The 15459-nt window shown below is 38.4% G+C and overlaps 1 protein-coding gene across 3 annotated transcripts in view; it reads right to left on the reverse strand.

Annotated features, from left to right (window-relative positions):
- osbpl3b (oxysterol binding protein-like 3b) overlaps positions 1-13443 on the reverse strand; it is a 30965-nt gene extending 17522 nt beyond the window's left edge. For 2 of the 3 annotated variants that reach the window (XM_071468955.1, XM_071468952.1), the window contains exon 1: positions 13204-13443. The gene's annotated coding sequence lies outside the window, so the exon portion shown is untranslated. The remainder of the gene's footprint in view (positions 1-13203) is intronic. The other variant, XM_071468954.1, reaches the window with a different exon arrangement.
- Positions 13444-15459: the final 2016 nt, after the last annotated feature.

The following is a 15459-nucleotide window of genomic DNA, read 5'->3' on the forward strand; positions in this document are numbered from 1 at the left end:
GGAGCTCTCTCTCACTGAAAAATGCATTAGGTCATTTAGACTGATTAGTTTATCCATCTTCGTGTAGCAGACATATGTGATATAATGAGAAAAGCTCCACAAACGAGTTCTCAACATCGGCAAACCAAACTGAGAGACAAGACTGGAAGACATAAATTGGTCTGCAAGTGAAGAAACCACAGATTTAAATCGTCCATATCTTACTTACTTAGAAAGTGATGGATTGTCAGCATTTAAGGATATAAATCTAAAACAGCCACTGGAAGTACATACACTCAGCAGTGTTGAAAGATGTATTCAGACCCTTTCACTTAAGTATAATTAGCAATAACACATCAAAGCACTAATACAAGCAAAAGTCCTTCAGAAGTTCACTTAAGGAAAAGTAAAAGACTATATCTCTATACTACACAAGTATGAAGCTGTTTAATAGTTTAATAGTGCCTTACAAGGAATTGATTAGTTGAAGCACAGAAAATTACCAACACAGATTAATAGTTGTAGTCATTCATCAAGTCAAAATGCAAAACACAACAACAAGTAAAAACAGAGGAAGAAATTGAAGATGTCACCTATTGCTCTGGGAAATTAGTTGATTAACTGAAAAAACAGTCAACGTATTATTTTAAAGCTATAATGTTTGTGTAAGAAGTACAATAATAATGGCAGGAATAAAGCACAAGCTCCTAAGAACTGTACTAAAGAACAGTACTTAGTTACTTAGTTACTTTCCACCACTGATGTAAACTCAATGGATTCTACCTGCTATTCTATCCATTAAGTATGAGCTCTTTCTTCAGTGGGATTACAACTCATGGTTGAGCATTTGAGAAAATGATGCTGAGTGGTGGCTGCTCTGACTCCACAGGCAGCTCAGTGATGGGGGAATAAATGGCAAGTGTCACATGTAAAGATGCCGTGCGACATGAGATGAACAGTGAGACCTAATATCATCACTTCGACGGAGTGTGAAAATAATTGGGCCTCTTTAGAAAATGGCAACCCTCAGTCCACTGCCACGCTTCAGACAGTCTAATTAACATTATGTGCCTGGCTTACCACGTCAGCACATAAAACCACATTTTGCTAATGCATTGTGAGTGACAGTTTGTCATAGTATGGAAAGCTGACTAACAAGTGTTTGTGTAAATCACGTTGGCCCCCATGGGAACAAGCAGCAGGTCATTAGTTTAGCTTTACTGAGGATGTGGAGCAGCACTGAGTTTTAGGACCATTAGTTCTGACTTTATTATTATGTGACCATCTGTGAGATTCTGTCTCAGAGACAAGACAGTTCATGATTATGTTTGGTTGGTCTAAATGTTTTTTTTTAATCACAATGGTGTCTATTTTTAATAGTACTGATAAATGAATACAAATAATTATTAATAATATAGTATGAAGTGTTCATTAGACAATTTTTAAATTAAATTGTACAATATTATAACAAATATTTTTTCTCATATGAATGTATATCACAATATGGAAAATTCATGAAGCCTCCTACATTAAATAAACCAACTGATATTCAAAGTAGGGCTGCAACTAATAATTATTTTCATAATTTTTTTTATCTATTTTTTCAAAGAATATGTTATTATTTAGTCTATAATATGTCAAACATTAGTGAAAAGTGCTCATCACTAATTCCAAGAGCCCAAAGTACCACCAGTAAATAAATAAAATTTCAGTATTAATTTTCTGATTAATCGACTTATTCTTGCACTAGTTGAAACTAGTAAAACTAGTAAAACTTAACATAAGTGGAAAACAAAAACTTTGATGAAAGATTTTTTGTTTTTGTTTTTTTTTTATTAGAATTTTCTTCAAATTAAAAATGGAATCATTTATTTGGACTCTCACTGTGCTTGAGTTAGAGGCCGCTTGGCATTTTCTATTAACAAAATATATTATTTTGTCACAATATGGTAAAATGTCGAAACCCAATTTTCTATGACAACTGAGAAAACTGCATCCACTAATGAAGATATGTCAGTGAAAGCTCTGGAAAAACCTAGTAAGTGGACAGTAAGTTGAGATTTTATTTTTTGTCAAACTGTTTTCTTTCTGTGAATGAAAACTATTGGACACTCCTGCAAACAGTGTCTCCTCCCGTCTTCCCCTGAATCAGACACGCCACATGTTGATACCACTTTGAAGCCGCAGCAAGGTTAATCATATTACCTGCTCTGCATCTGCAAGCTTTGTGCTGCATAATGGCCACAGCCTCTTATGTTGGACAGACAAAAGCATGGTCATCTGAAACCTCAGTCCTTCGGCCAAGCCTGCACCACCTCTCAGTTTGTGGACCACAGGCTGTGGTTTAGGGTGACAGAGCTTTACACTCAAACTGCAGCCACAACAACCAGATCAAAATGGTAGGACACACAAAAAGAGCGGGACAGCACATCTTGCGCATTTTGCATCTGAATTATTGTTGCATGCATGTGACGGAAACTAAGACTAAGCTATAGACAACCATGATTTATGACAAACTGAATGTAATGTATGTATCTATCTATCTACCACAGCTCTGCGTCTCAGCTGCCTATGATTTATTCATCCACTTTTGAAAGATCACACCAGCTATATGCAGGTCTGTCACCCTGTCACCCTTCGGGGCGCCCTTTCATCTGATACAACAACAGCACTTCTCAGGCTTTCGTCGCGGTGACAGCAGTATTACATGTGAAAGCTGCAGTAATTACCCTTTCTTACAGAGGAGCACATGCTCATTAACAGCAATGAAGAAATGCAGTAAGTGATTGCGATATAGGAGCTGTGTCTGAGATTAAGGTCACCGATAGTGTGGATTTTTCTTCATTTGACAGTTGTTGCTGTCATTTACAGACTGAGACACATGCATAAAGAAACCGTTGACATGTGAAAACACAGACAGTGAAAATGTAACATGCAGCACAGTAAGCAGTTGTGGCTGATGCAAAAGAGCAAAAGTGTCAAGGCTGAGACCACAGCCTGGTAAACAGGGGGATGCTGACAGGCAGTGAGTGCTGAGTGTGTTTGTCCAGTGTGCTGGGTCCAAAGAAACAGAGGGGATCACATGGACACTGGCAGCTAGTGAGGACAAAAGATAAACACAGGCCACAGGGAAAGTTCCACTGCCATCAAGACGGCCTCCCTTTCACGTGTGAGTGCATGAACACAAAAAGACGCATAGGCCCATGTGCAGTCAATGTATGAACACAAATATCTAAAAAAACAAACGCAAGGTTTTGTGATTAGGAGATGTAATCTAATGGAGGAGACACAGCTAATTCTAATTCATTACTCTGAATTAACTGGTATACCAAGTTTTAGTGAACAGCAACTGAATGGGTTTCAAATATTATACAGTATATGTTCTGATAGTCAATACATCTCACTACACATTATTTAAATTCAACTGCTGGGACAGATTTTGGTAAGATTGATCTTTTTCAGTATAGAGAGGCGGGATAAAGGTAGGGAAAATACAGAGAAAAATATAAGCATGGCATATAAAAGCGTATAAAGAGGTCTGACTGAAGTTCATTCTATTTGTAGAATAAAGTAGGCACTCGTGTTAATCATTCCTGGTAATTTGTCAAACCATACTTCACCCTGTAATCTCTTCGTTAAAGGAATTCATATGCATAAATACATGTACATGTTCTCGCCAAACTGTAGACAAAAGGCTAAATGGTCCTTGTGAAGAGGTGACTGACATCCCTTGAATATTCCAGTAAGGTGTGGGTGGGTGGCTCCCACAACTGTCCTATAATGAGAAACTAGCATGACACTCGGACTGGCTGTCCCGATTTTCTCACTCTGCAGCATCTTCATCTTATTGCAAAACACCCAAAGAACCTCCATCCTACTCATTGACTGCAGAAAAAAAGACTAGGTCCAAAATGTGAGCAAAATATTTTAGCCTTACTAGCAGCATGGCTCTAGGGATGGAAATCTCGGTCTGCCAGCTGGTCCACAAAGTTGGTTCGGACTGAAATATCTCAACAGCTATTTGTTGGATTACCATTAACGTATGTAAAGACATTCATGATTCCCAGAAGAAATATTGACTTTGCTGGTCCTGGACAAAATTTTAGTTTATCAAATACTTTAGTATCTGACTAACTACGTGCAAAACTGGTGACATTCCCATCAGCATCAGCTATATGTCGTGTTCAGTGCTAATTGTCCTTTTTCATGCAATTTAGGCTGCAACCAACATTTTCATTATTGATTAATCTGACAGAATCCAACAGTCGAAAAAATGTGAGAAAATAATGAAAATAACCTATAAATAAAAATGTACTCAGGTATTGCTTTCTAATTGCTTGTTTTGTCTAACATTCTAAAAAAAACAGTGCATTGCAGAGCCAGAAAAGAAGCTGATTTTTTTTAAAAGTAACTACTTAAAAATTATAAAAACAGTTAATTTCCCGTTGATCGACTAATCATTTCAGCTCTACATGCAACAAAGCTCCCTGGGTCAAGTTGCAATTACATGGCCAGTGTCTTCAACCACTGACCTAGCGTATTCTTATCAGAATTGATCATAGTTCTGATATGTGCAGTAATTAGTAAAAAACCTACTGTCTAGTTATGTAAAATAACCATAAATATCTGCAGGTGCATGAAGAAAGGGTTCTACTTCACCAGCTGCTGAGATTTCTGCCTTTTAGAGCTCAACTGCTCTGTTATGCAACATAAACTCTACCTTTGTTCGTTTAAGATGTACCAGAAAACCGACAGCAAATCCTTGGTCAGCTATAGATCTAGGCTGAAGTTATAGATGGCTTAATGTCCTTTTAAGCTGCACTAACTAGATTGACAGAAGCTGAAAGCCCTCAATTACATTCTGCAGTTCATGTTGCAGATGTTACTCTGACCATCCACTGTCTCCAGCGTCTGCCAAAAGGACTGACAGGCCTAACAGGCTTTAAGGCATCATTAGGATGTGACTCACCAGAATAAACATCTCATGGTTGAACCCCTACAGTGCAGCTTTCTCAGGAAATAGAGTCATGTTTGCAAAAATGATAGCACTTAAGCTTCTATTGGCAGCTGATGCGCCTCGGTAATTCAAAGACGTTGGGTGGGAACAGACTGTAAAACACACTCCCACTGCTCAGAAATATGAAGTGAACTCATTTCAGTTGAGACCCAGTACTGGTGGAGTTCAGTAATAACTAGTGAGACGAAGTGTGCCTCAAGCTGCTCTAGAGGTAGGTGAAAAACGAGCTATCTTAAAATAGATAGAGTGTTGACTTTTATCAAGCTGATAAGATGATATTTAGATAACCTTTCCTCTCTCTCTCTTGCTCTCTTCATGCACTATACCACACCACAGCGTGTCATTAACTTTGTATCTTCTCTCTCCTGTAGTTTGTGCTTTTCTTCTCTGTCCTCATTTTGCAGGTATCTCTGACTCTGGAGCTGCAGGATCTGGATCTGTCACCACTACTCAACACCGATCATCATCATTATTGATCTTATTCTCATTATTATTATTAATTAGTGCTGTTATCATTGCTGCTGTTATTCTTAATAATATTTTTGCACCTCTGTATATCACTGTTATTATAATCACTATAACAACCAGTCTGACAGTGCTTAAGTTGTTTCTCTCTCCCCATTCCTCTCCTCTCAATCCAACCGGCTGAGGCAGAGCCAACGCTGAGTCTGGTTCTGTTGGAGGTTTCTTCCTGTTAATAGGGAGTTTCTCCTCTCCACCGTCGCCAAGTGCTTGCTCATGGTGGGAGCTGTATGGTTTTACTCTGTAAAGTGCCTTGAGATAATGTACAGAGTGGTTCAAAAGTCTGGGACCACTTTCCCATTCACTTGAAAGGCTCTAAATAAATAAAATCGAAAAGCTGTAATACCCAGAGGTCCACACTATCTCTTAAATAACATTTCATATGCAAAACCTAGCTGGGAGAGTTGAATTATCTTCCAATTGGAGAGGAAAAAAAGCTGTTGGTCCTTGGGTTTATGGGACCTATTCTTATGAAACAGCCAATGTTTATGTATAAAGCAAACAAAGCTGCAGGGAAGACTGTAAATGAAAAAAAGTAGTTTATTTTATTTTATTGGATAAAATGAATGGCTTTTCAGTTTGAACTGAATCTAAATTGATTCCAGGTTAGCGAAACAGAATTATCTAAATAGAGGAAAATCAATGCTGTTTTAAAATGGCTTCAAAAGGCAAAAATCGCTCTGAGCTTCGCTCTGGTCTTTTTTAGTTCCGGAACAATCAGCCATAACCTGACAAAATAAATGGCCTCTACATTTGCAACAGACCTAACACGGAGTTGTGGTAACCAACTTATCTCAGCAGTGCACCCGCCATTCACTGACAGCTCATTCCTCTCAATACAGAGCTCTTCAGCAACAAACCAAACGTTGTTAACAGTGGTGAGGACAGTAGAGAGTGATTTACATGACCTCTAATCCTGTCCATCCATCATCTGAATAAAGCTGAATCAGAACCCATCCATGCTTAATTTTGATTGCCTTTAATTTTCCTCTGCAGGATAATTTTACCATGTGCTGGTTTGGTATGAGCACGCTGATGATTCTTCCTTCTGTCTGGTTTGCAAACAACACAGTCATTAAGAACAAGAAATTTTCTGATAGCTGCTACCCTCTAAAGGAGATACACTGGGCTCTTATTTGCTGCATCTAAAAGTTACCACTTTAATAACAGTAATCGTATTACATCTGTGCATTACCCTGCTGGGTTGATGCCACTTCGTCTTTGTTATCTCATTACTGAAATGCAGAACAACTCTTTCTTGGAGAGAAAAACAGGAAAGAGAGTGAGAAAGGGAAATCCTGATATTAAAAGGAGAAATCAGCAAAAAACAATATTCTCCTAATACTTTGGCCCCAGTGAAATCATTTGTAACACACAGTACTGTGATTTAATATTACAATAGATCTACTTTTTATTACTCCATATTTCATGACTTTGACAGCACTAACAAGCTGATGTTATTCCTATGAGGGGAAAAAAAATTCAACCTCATCAAACGATTCAGTGCAATGTGAGTGCATTTTGACATTTTGTGAAATATGTGTTAGATGAAAAGATAGATATGACTCTCACATCTGTCAGTTAAATGTGAATCTACAGTCAGCAGCTAGTTAGCTTAGCTTGGCATAAAGAAACTTAGCACCTTTCCAGAAAACTAATTAACCCTTTATATATAATTTATTTAATCTATACAAAAACCCAATCAGACTGCGCCTGGACAAGAAATAGTTTGGCATAAAACCCCTCCATTTATAGCTCAGTTTTTATATCTTAAATGAACGAGACATAAAGTGTTATTAAGTGAGCTTTACGGGGGCTGGTAAGTGGATTTTTTTTACCATTGAACAGAGCCAGGCCAGCTCTTTACCTATTTCCGATATGCTTATGCTAAGCTAAGCTAACTGGTTGCTCACTACTTTCATATCAACCACACAAACATATGAGATCGATTGATTGATCAGCTCATCTCACTCTCCAAAGCCAAAGGGTATTTCCCAAAAGGTCAAACTATATGACTGTAAAATTGAAGGTGTTTCTAACTTTCAAGCACTCTCTCAATGGCCAGTTTTTATTTTTTCTTATTCTTAAAAACTCAGGCGAAAGCACGTATGTGAAAAGGAATTAATTATTTCACACCTTATTTCACTGATTAATGTAAAACAGCCATTTAATTTCTTCAGGGGCAAACGCAGATGATTAAGCACTCTCTTCATTGTCTCATCAGTGGTCCTTCTTTTTTTTCAGTATGCAAAATTAATGAAATGATGATCACACCATACTGTAGCATGGGCTCTGATTGGGTTTGGAATAAGAGAGGAAGACAAACAACTCAAATCTGAGTGCAGTATGTCTAAGATTGTATCATTCAAAGCTGATGTGACTTGAGTTTTTCTGATAAGGTTCTTCAAGAGGCTGCAATCAGTCTGAGAGCAGAAGTAACACTGCTGTCTCGGTTTGAATCAGCCTCTTATCGAAGTCTGAAGCGTTATGATGGTGAGTAGAACATGGGCAAGTGCACAGGAAACAGTACAGTTCTGAAAGCCCCTTTTTTCCCCTGTGAAAAACTGTCACCTCTATCTGGTGGATTAATGAATTGCCTTCTCCTGCTATCACTTCTGCCCTGTATTCTTACCCAAAAAGAACAGTGTGAGTGAGAGTAGGGCAAAAAAAATAAAAAAATAAATAAACTTCCGTCCTTAAATCCATCCCGAGAATCAGGACACCATAGAAGAGTCGAAGTCTTGCAAAATATTCCTCAAGCAATATCACAGGTCAGCAAACGATGAGCCCAGAGGACCGACATGGAGACAAAACTGGCTTCATCCCAGCATGAGATCTATTATTCATTAGTACATCTCTTGACCAAGAAGGGTAATGTTTGCCAGCCCACGTTTATGTGTGTGTGTGGCCACACCTTCTCTGAAAAAGAAGCACAGATGGTAACGCCTGCTCCTGATCTGCTTAAGGCGGCATGGTGAAAGGTTGCCAAGGCCAGAAGGGAGCCACTCCAAAAAACAGGCTCACACTACTGAGCTTATAGTGCGCACTGTGTAATCTTACATTTTCAACAGTATGAAATGGTGCTTGAAGCTTTCTCTGCTCATCATATTCACACTAAGAGAAATTGCTTGCAGTCCTGATCGTAACAATATGACAGAGGTCCCTTCTCACAAACTTCCTGCTGCATAGGACGTCTTTTCATTCATGTCTTCCACTGTCTGACATATGACAAGCTCTGTATCACACACTCTCCCCAACGCCACAACACATCCTGTTAATCAACCACATCCTCAACATGCTCCCTTCCCTCCCACACCTCTATCCTCCCTTTCTCTATCTCTCTCTCCTGTCTGCTCTGAGTGCGGCAGAGGCCCTCTCCTTTGTTACAGTCACAGTGTGGGGGAGCCTGACAGCCTCATAACTCAACACCAGCTCATTAGAACGCAGCCACTCACTGACAAAAGAGTGAGAGAAAAAAATAACATGAATGCAATGAACTTCATGGTACAAAGTGCTCTTCATGATATATCACATGTAGCAACGTGTGTGACAGTACGATCCAGCTGTTGCTTCCCCAAATTAAAGGTTACAGTGCTTATGACTCTGACTAGGATGCAACAGCAGCATCCTCACCTCTACTCTTGTATAAATTCTGCAGTTCTGACCCATAGCAGTGGATAATGACATTGAGAGGGTCCAGGCCATTGTTAGTATGCTGATCCTGCCTCAACGCATGGAGTGAAAAGAATAGCCCTTAAAAAAAAGAAATCACAAAAAGTGGAGAGAACATCTGCACTGCCACAAGCAATCTCTAAGTCCTTTGAGTGCAGATATATTTAGACATGGCATTGTCTTCCATTACCTTGCATTTACGCACAGACAGAGATGAACTGCGGGAGAGGAGTTACAACATCTCATGAGATTTACTTCATGCCTGAACTCTGACAGCAACATCAGTAAAGCATTCCTAACTGACTGGGCAGCATGAATGCCTCTGTGTTATAGTAGACCATAGGAGATAGACTGCCACTGTACTAGAGGGTAACTCAAACTCCTTACAGTAGCTAAAGGGTAGGAAGCCAATACAGTGCTGCACTGAATTTTCATCTCTGACAAGCTTGTGTGTTTTTGTGGTTTGACAGCAGTTGTGCTTTATTTGTGCAGTGTGTGTTGTTAAGTTGTGGTGTAAACATGTCTCACCCACAGATCTATGAGGTTGAGGTTAACTGTCCTAATTTAGAGAGGAGTCAGAGAAATATATAACCTCATAGAGAGGTTTTCACTGTATGATCATTCCGGGAGAAACACAATTTTTTACTTGCTTGATCAAACCATCTAACAAAAGTCTACAATGGACTGGCACTATGGGGGAAATTTGCAAAGAATATTTGATCATTTATTTTTATACACGCATCTGCAATGAAATGACGAAAGCTGCGTGGCCCACTTCTAGCAGCACTATGAGGCTGTACTTAGGTACAGCGATGCTTTCGGCTAAATACTGTTTTAATCAGCATGCTGCTGTTGCTCACAGTGACAATGCCAACATGCTGATGGTTAGATGGTTACATTTACCATGTTCACAATCTTAGTTTAGCTTGTTAGCATACTAACATGCTGTACAGTAAGGTACAGCTGAGGGGGATTTGGATGTCATTACTTTTCCAGGGTCACAAACCAAAGTTATGGGTAAATTAAATGAATATCTGTGGCAAATTTCACAGTAATTCACTCCTGTAGTTTCAAGATATTCCACTCTGAGCCACAAATGTCAACCTGCTGTTGCCGCTAAAGGAAAAGTCAGGGATCACTGAAGTCATTAGGATTCATCCTCTGAGGAATATGAATGTCTACAAATAAATTTAATGGAATTCAACTGGATAGTTTCTGGAATATTTCAGTCTGGACATGAGCCATGACTAAAAACACTCGAAGGCAGCACTGAAGACCATCTATCATACATGGCATAAAAATGCACAGTCTTTGGAGTGTAATCCTGAATGCATGTCAAGGAATGTAAGAGTTAGGAGTATCTGAACTAACACAGATTTTAAGATGCACAACTTTATTATTTCTGAATATGTAATACACTGCTCTCATCTTTAATCAGAGTTTGGTTGAAACTGTCAAAGCTGCAAATAAACAGAATGTATGCCGGCTGTGAAAACAAGCAGGGATAACATTGCGTTGATCCTTTGCAGACTAAAACAAAACTGCCTACCTTTGACAGAATTTGTACAGAGGGACCACTGGTCAAAATCTGATAGTGACAGCTAATCAGGACACAGCCCCAAAGCCACGGGTTTGGGCGCTATAATATAACTGATCAGTAAATGAATCTGTAGAGAATCATATTGAGGTTTAGACAGGCAGAGATAAATGCGAGTCAAATACAGAATAATAGTGTTGGGAAAGTCACTTTCACTCAAGTACTGTATGTATCTGTAATTGATTAACATTTACAAAAGTTTCATAAAATTAGACTGTAATCATATTCTTTATTATGTTGGTATTTGTGAATGGCCTAATCATTTATTGTAAATATGTCAACTACAATTATGTCTGACATGTCCAAATAGGGGAAAAAACCCCACCAAAGTTGTAAAGTAAGTTGAAAATATTATTTGAAGACTGAAATTCTACATTATTTAAGCACATCAAAGCTTCCATCCTTTAAGATTTTGAATAATTTAGTCCTACAAACCAAGAGACTGACCAGGGGTGGATGGAGGAGTTCAGTAGAAACATGTCTTTGCTCATGGAGTGTGCCATTGTTTTTAAGTTAAAAGTATCTGCTAGTGCCGTGTTCGTTAAAATTTCATGCTGGTATCTAGCAGTCTCTGAGGGAGTTAGAAAATCTGCCCTGTAGCTTCCTTCAAATTTCTCTGGTTCCTGGAGGAAGCTGACAAGAAGAGCAGCATCCTGCCATTAAAAAAACACGTCACTAATAAGATAATTCTCATTTAACTGGAAAAAAAATCAGACAAACAAAACTACATGATATAAAGAAAGTTGCTAATGATTTTATTCATTTAATACAAGTGAAAAACTCTAATAAAATCTGATCTAATATTATCATTTTTTTATTTTGTTCTTTCTACTACACAGAAAAAACAGCTCTTAGCATCTTTTCTACAAAATGGTTTTAAATAAAATTTTAAGAAAATGCAGACAGGTACATAACTTAAGTTTCTGTATTGCACACCTAAAACCACATATAACTGTATACATATAAAACTACATGAATAATTTATGGAGGCCTACTGCTTATGCAGAAAGAGGCAACACCTGCCACATGCACGAGACGCTCACAACAGCTGCACTGCTGGTCCTATTTATCCACTTCCTGTATTATTCACCTCCTGGCTAGTGGATATTCAAAAATGTATGTGTTAATTTTAGTACAGCACACATTACTGTACAACTAATGTATCGATACATTATTTAGGCGACACTGGCTGCAAGTGACTTAAACTTTTACATTCACAGCTTTAACATTTAGACTCAGCACAAAAATACATGATAGATAAATACAGTGGAATCTAATTATATTAGAATCCACACATTTATAATTTAACATTTAACATTATGTGAACATTTATATACAGATTAACTTTAATGTCGGGGGAAACTGATATTACCGTGGAGGTGACCTCATGCAATGCAATGCCCCACTGCTGTTTTAACTACATGGATTGCACAGCCACAGATGTTTTTCTTTCCTGCTGCTACATTCCACAAATTGTATTGATTCCTCTCCCTCACAGTCTCTCTCTGTTTGGCTGCAATCACTGATTTGGGTGTGACAGGAACGAAAAACCCCCAGGAGCTGCAAGATTGACAAATTGACCACCAAACAAAACTCAGTCCTACGTAAAACTCCCAAAAGACCTGAGATGACACCGTGTAAGTCGTCAAATTATAGCCATATTTTACCAAACAAAAACAGCCTTGACTCAACCAGCTCTTTTAGGATTACTGTAGACATATGATGGAAATTCTCAGTATGAGAATCACTATTATTATGTGTATTATAGATGCTGAGCTCAAACCCTGATTAAATCTGTGCTCACTATCACACACACACCTACATCCACTCAGCATGAGAGATACAGCCACTCAGAACAGCACATTATGATAGTATTTGGCCTTTGACTGGGTTATACTGATAGCTTTCTCCTGTTGTAGCAGAGACCTACAGTATATTCAGATTATATGGTACACATAGACTAACCCTACACAACGTGTCTTTACTTGTCTAGAGGAATAAGGCAAGGGGGCTCAGAGTTACCATGGAGACTGAGATGATCCATTCGTGTTTATCCTCTGAATCACATGTAATGATCATACCTGATCAAGAACACAGGCGTTTAACTCAGGGTTTCAAATGTAAAGTTTTTACTGTTGGCTCTTTGCACTTTGAGGCTTTACAAGTGAGCACTGGGGAGATTTTACAGCACTCTGTGTAATGAAATGTTTCAGTGACGTGAAGCTTCCAAAAGCTTGAAAACTTTAAATGAAAAATTGAACTGACATGGTTCAGGTGTTAATTCCCAAAAGGACATGGCAAGTTTCAGTTTTAACGCTGTAAAAGAAAAAATTTAACTATCCAGTAAAAGATCACCAAAAAAAAAAAAAAAAAAAAAAAAAAAAAAAGAAAAGAAAAAGAAAAAAGCCGCACTCACCTTGACAGAGTTACAGATGTGATTTCCAGACTATGAAGGTGGAGAGCTTAGAAAACAGACGCCCGATGCACAAATATTTGCGTAAGGGAGAGAAGACAGCGGGTGAAATCACGCTCAAATTACAGGCTGAACCAAACAACCCGTCTACTCCAGCCTGACATGCACACACACGCAGCGGCCGCACTCTCCCAGCCCGCTCTGAACATCAGCAGCTCCCCCACCGCTGCGCGGAGGAGGAAGGTGGAGGTGGTGGCGGTGGTGCGTGAATGGCGGAGGCCTACTCCAATTAAAATGCAGGACAGAAACTCTGCGTCACCTGACAGGGGCGGGGTTTGTCATTGACAGCATCCTTTCCGTGACGTGATGAGGAGGACCCCCACATACACACACACCCCGCCACACACACACCCCCAGAAAGCGGGGACAAACAGTGAAGATACAGTCAAACTCATCATCAGTTTACAAATGGGGGCTTAGTTATTTAATTATTAATTATTTTACTATTGCAAATGTATTTTAATCTTACTCTCGGGAGTCCATTTGTGAATAACAACTGGAATTATCATTATATGTGATACTAACTATGTGGGAGGGTAGAAATTATGTCGAAATCACCAAAATGAGAAGATAACCCTTATCAAGAAACAAGAAATGAACTTAGAACGATTTAATGATTAAAAATGATGATATGTCGCCATCTGCTGGACAAATAGATCAATCACAGATTTTCAGTTGTGCTGTAGGATCATAATAATGAAAAAAATAGATGTCATCAAAAGAATCGCATCTTCTGCTAAAACAATTGTGATATAAAACGATGAGCATTAGTCTCATGAGTGACTAAGCAGGTCTGAACATTTATGTTACTTCAAACGTGTGATTAAAAAATAAATAAATAAATAAATAAAGATGCAGATTTGTTCAGCAAAAAAAACAAACAGACAAACAAAAACAACAACAACAAAACCACAACTATCTGGGTTGCCCTCTAGAAGCTGCCTCATTAGAGAAAACCTCACAACTTGAGACTCTGTCTGCAATATTCAGCAGGAAAATTGCACTGGTCCATTTTGCTGTGTGGGCCATTATTATTGGATTTTTTTTTTCTTTCTCTGAGAGTCTGAATGAAAGGCTGTTACATCACTCAAGGTTGCAGGCTGGCCGCTGAAGGACTTACTGTCACAAAAAAACCTTTCATAGGGAGTCAGCCTGACTGCAACAGATTACGTGTGAGAAGGCATTTTGTCCTTTCACACTGACGAGCTGAGACGGTTATTGCAGCACCTACAAACAGCACAATGCTCCGTGGTGAACTCTGTGTCACATTTTTGGGGGAAAAAAATCAACTGCATACAAATGTTCTTCACTGTAAAATTAGAGAGGTTAGAGTACAGACCACAGTTTTCGTCTGTGCAACATTATGAATTTATTGCTGCAGAATATTCCGTCTGTATGAACTGTGAAGGCTTTGAAGGCTGTTTCTTTTACTTTACTCTTGCAATCAGCTATTGCTAATGGGAGACTTATATAAGTCCATTATTTTATAATACATCCTAAGGTCTAATGAATATCGCAAATGAAATGTGGGGAATCTGGTTTGCAATCTGGCCTGATTGTTTACTATACTTACAAAATACTGAGCAAGCACTGAGTTAAATAAACTGTCTGTAAAGTTGCTAAAGAGACATAATGAGTCACAGACTTAAGATCCAACTATTTTATTGTGAGCATATGAGAAATCTTACAGCCTATATGGTCAGTCAGTATTTTTGTGCCAAACCTGTTTTTGGAAGCAAATTCTAGCCATAAGAATTTGATCATCTATCTTACAGTCTTGAGATACTTGACCACTACTGTGGATGTAATGTTGAATGTTGAATTTATTCGGCGGTGTTTCAATGTTTTACTTTGAAAATCATCCATCTGTGTATTATGATTTATGTGGTTTTCCCCTCTGAATTTTCCCATAGGTTTTCAAAAGGTTCAAAATTCAATTCAATTCAATTTTATTTGTATAGTGTCAAATCAAAGCTTATATTATCAAAGCCAACTCCAATTAAAATTCACAGATGCAGCTAGTAAATTTGAGTGTCAAAATAAATGTATTATAATATATAAATTCAAGTCTGCCAAAAATTCAGGACATTTAGGCTACTGAGGATACTTCTTCCTTTTGTATTTCAGGCAGATTAGATGCTTGGATCTTGCTACTGAAAGAACATAATCTGACTCAAGTGCTTATTCTTGGTCGCTCAG

This window comes from Trachinotus anak, unplaced genomic scaffold, assembly GCF_046630095.1.
Source record: "Trachinotus anak isolate AG129_WGS33_773 ecotype Australia unplaced genomic scaffold, CSIRO_AGI_Tana_v1 ptg000032l, whole genome shotgun sequence".
In the NCBI taxonomy this organism is placed as follows: domain Eukaryota; kingdom Metazoa; phylum Chordata; class Actinopteri; order Carangiformes; family Carangidae; genus Trachinotus; species Trachinotus anak.